A 4,678-nucleotide genomic window follows, 5' to 3' on the forward strand; every position below is an offset into this window, starting at 1 on the left:
GTTGAGTGACATCCAACCAATGTTTTTCATTTTGAATATATTCCTTAGGCCCAATCCTCTTCTTGATGATATCTCTTCTATTTGGTGAAGGACGATTTTTATCAATCCAAAATTGAATAACTAAGTTCTTAACTATTTCCCCAATCTTGTCAGATCGAGGAGCTCTACACATTAGTGCCCAATTGCCTTCTAATGTACTATCATTCAAATTATTTCTCTTTTTCAGATAATGTAGTACTATCTTTCGACTATACCTAAAATGAGATGATAATGAAGAGATTTGTCTATTTTGGGATGTTTTCTTATTTAAAATAGATGTCAGTATCACTCTTCATGCAATGGATTTATCTACAGATCTAGTTATTTTCCCAATGGAATGTAACTCTTCCTTAACACTTTCAACAATATCTTTTTCTAGTTTAGAAGTCCTCTTTTTTATACTTGTATCTATACCCAATAGTCTCAGTGGCTCTTTTAATTCATCTTTAAGAAGTGAAATTGATAATAGTTGAGTTTTCTCCACTGTTGATAGATTCTCAAATTGTGCAATTATGTCTTTAGACTTTTTATTCAATTTCCTCTTCGTAGTATGTGTAGGTTGATTAGCATATTCTCTCAATTTTTCGACATCCATTTCAATTAAATGATCTATGTTTCTATGATTATTTTTTCTCTTCAATCTTTGAGCTAGATTAACATTCTCATTTGTTGTTTGATCTCGGGCTGCACAAGAAAAAATGAAACAAAGTCATAATGCAATCTCTTTAGGGGACATATATACATTTTTAACTTGAGTGAAATATTATGTACTTGATTAAATTATCTAACCTTTAGATGGTCCTTCTTCAATATCCATTGCTTCATCTTCAATTTCCTCATGTCCAACATTTTCATCATCTACTAGAGTTGCATGTGCACGATATAAAAAATAAAATCAAGTAAGTTTATAAGGGGAAATTTCGCTCACTAAATTTAAAAATTAAAGATATAAAGTTTGATAGGGACCTAGAAATCTAGAGAGATCTATATTATATACTTGCAAGAGATGCACATGTACCTATTTGAACTTGGGATGAACCTTCTCCAATGTCGATAGGTTGTCCTGATTGACTACATCCTCAATAAATTCATTTATTTAAATTTAATCATAATCTAATAAACCTTAATGGACTATAAATTATTAACATAATTGAATAAACAAGGTAATACATGTGCTAAATAAATTCATAATTTAAATTTATTCATAATGTAATATTTACCCTAAGGACTATATATGGACATAATTGAATAAACCCTAATGGCCTAAATATGAACATAATTTCAAATAAACTCTTAATATTAAGTTAATAGTAATGCTAATTTAAGATAAATATCATATTCCTAATTGGATTTAAACCCTAATCCTAACTAAATAAACTAATTAAATACATTGAAAAAAAAATTGTGCATGTGTACCTGATCTAAGATAGTATCTTGCTAGCGTTTTTTGACAATTTTCATCTTCTTGTTCCTTAGTTCTTCTTCTTGCATATTTACTTTCTCTTTTATCTTTATTTCCCATGTCGTAAATTCTTCCTCCAAAATTTGAAAATAGGTTGAAGTTTGTCAAATATTTCTTTCTTCCCAATTCAAAAGCCAATAACTTGATTTCACATAAATGTAAATTGAAAAAAATGAAACACATATTTATATATTAAAAAAATTCTTTAAAAAAACCTCCTTATTAGTTGACTAGGGAAAAACCCCTAGGCGCCGACTAGAGGAACACCCCTAGGGGCAGACTAGGCAAGATCCCACACCATGTTTCCATAGTTTCGATCGAAACTAGAAAGCTAGTTTGTTAACTAGCCAGTTAAACTGCCCATAGTTTGAATAGAAACTAAGTGATTTAGTTTCTATCAAAACTTTGGAAAAAAAATTGATTGAAACTAGCTAGATAGAAGGCTACATGAATAGTTTGAAGTTTTTTCAGTGATTTCCTTTCTTCAAAGCTGAATTACCAGGCTCAAATGGAGCACTAAAGACCTGAAATTTTGCATGACTGAAGTACTCTAAACTAGCTTTCTAATGACTATGAATTTGTTGTTTTTCAAATTTTTAAGGTATATATTTTTTAACATGAATTGAATATAGGTTTATTATAAAAAATAAATTGAGATATTCGATGCTCATGGAAAAATAGTAAATAAAAAAATAAAAAAATTTGAAAAATAAGTATGGTCTTTGTATTTGAGTTACCTTTCAATCAATTTTTTTTTTTTGAAATAGGGTAAATATATAATAAGTTACATATGTCAAAAGCCACATATGTCTAAATTAGTGTTATGCCAACTTTAAACTACAATAAAATATGAAATACTAATGATAAAGGTATAAGACCAACTCTACGGTTTAGGTATGGATGTTAACAAACTAGATTTGAAAGAATCACATTGATATCTATTGTAGAAAAAAAAATTATGTGTGTCAAAAATAGTGTCACTCTTTAAAAATCAGGTTTTTGATATCATACCAATTTTCGTAGGAGAAAAAATAATTCAATAAATTAAATTTTTTTAAAATTAAAATAAATATATTTAGAATCTAGACACAAAATCCTAAAAGACTCTAGTTTAGTTCATCTTCAAATTCCTAACCGTTAAACAGGAATTTGCATTTGAGAGTGAAATTTTTCTTGAAAATTCAAAGTTCAGTGTCAATTTAGGCAAAAAAGTGTAACCATTCCCATAGTGGACAAATGATCTATTATGGTCTGCACCAAGCAAGGTGAGAAGAAGGAGATTTAAAATGTGTATTTTGCCTCCAGTATGAAGCACAACTTGATGAGTGTTGGACAACTCATTCAAAATGGTTACAAGGTACTGATGGAAAATGACAAATGTGTCATTCATGACAAGGATAGGAGTAATATATTACTTGTAGCAGTCCAAATTTGACAAAGAATCAAATGTTCCCGTTGAAGATAGAGACATGTTTCTCTTCTCAAGTCAATGTTGCACCTCCCAAGCATGCATGTACAGTAGTATATTAGCAATAATCTATTAGGAGCATGATTGAAGACCCCTCCAAGCTTTGGCATCTCAAGTACAGACATCTTGGCTTTGTTGGTTTAAATTTTTTGTTTAAGAAAAGAATGGTAGATGGTTTTCAAGCATAGTAGTTTCATATGACAAGTGTGAGGCATGCATTTTGCATAAGCAACATAGGCTTCCCTTTAATTCTAGAAATTCTAGAAGGGTTAAAGCACCATTAGAATTGGTGCATTTTGATTTAGTAGGCCCTATGCAAATTACTTCTATTGGAGGGAGTACTTATTTTATGACATTTATAGATGATTTCACTCATAGGACATTGGTGTATTTTTTGAAGAAAAAATCTAAGACATTTGAAAAATTTGTTGAATTCAAAGCCTTGGCTGAAAAAGAATTTGTACACTATGTAAAAATCCTTAGATTAGATAGAGGAGGGGAGTATACCTCCAATATGTTTGTAATTTTTTGCAGGCAGAAAGGCGTAGAGAAAGAGCTTACAACTAGTTATACTTCATAGCAAAATGGAGTGGCTGAGAGGAAAAATAGGACCATTATTAAAATGGCAAGAATCATGATGAAAGAAAATCCCTACTGAATATTGGGGAGAAGCTATAGCAGTTCAGCAATATATCTGATCAATAGGTGTCCTACAAAATCAGTTCGTGACAAGATTCCTCTTGAGGCTTGGTCAAGGAACAGATGGATAGTTGAATGATTGAGAGTGTTTGAATGTGTAGCATATGCACATGTGCCTAAGGGACAAAGGAAAAAGCTAGATGAAAAAGGTGTGAAGTGTATCTTCATAAGGTATAGCTCAGAATCAAAGGCTTATAGGCTATATGATCCAATTGACAAGAAGATCATAATTTCAAGAGACATGTAGTTTCTTGAAAATTAGTCATGGGATGGCTTGGTAGATGAATCCTCAAGCACTTCAAGTAGAGTTCCTATTATTGAAGAGGAAGAAGATGACATTGGTGATTAGCAAGAAGATGGAGTAGCAAACATGGATTGCAAACAAAGGCAAAAAGAAAAGCAACCTTCAACATGTCGAGAAACAGCTCCAAGCACATCAAGATAGTCTTGAGCTAGTATGTAAAACAATAGCAGCAACAATACTAAGAATTTAAATCCCACTCTCGCTTCCTATTACCAAGAAAGACTAAAAGTCTAAGGGAGATATACCAAGATGAAAGGTATGAGGAAGATTATGATGAGAGTGAACATTTTGCATTATTTTGTCATAGTGATCCAATCTATTTTGAGGAAGTTGTGAATGAATGAAAATGGTGTAATGCCATGGATGAGGAAATGGATGCCATTCAAAGAAATGAGACATAGGAGTTAACTACTTTGCCTCCCAAGAAACAAGTAATTGGAGTGAAATGGGTATACAAGACCAAGTGCAATGTTGAAGGAAAAATAGATAGACATAAGGCACGATTAGTGGTCAAGAGGTACAAGTAGTAGTATGGCAGAGATTATGACGGGACATATGTACCCCAATTGCAAGAATGGAAACCATGTGTGTTGTCATAGCAATTACAACCCAACACAAATTGAAGGTATATCAAATGGACGTGAAGTATGCCTTCTTGAATGGTGTATTGAAGAAAGAAGTTTATGTGGAGCAGCCACCTAGTTAA

Source organism: Cupressus sempervirens, chromosome 7 (assembly GCF_028749045.1).
Source record: "Cupressus sempervirens isolate cs-2001-9-10 chromosome 7, ASM2874904v1, whole genome shotgun sequence".
Taxonomy (NCBI): Eukaryota; Viridiplantae; Streptophyta; class Pinopsida; order Cupressales; family Cupressaceae; genus Cupressus; species Cupressus sempervirens.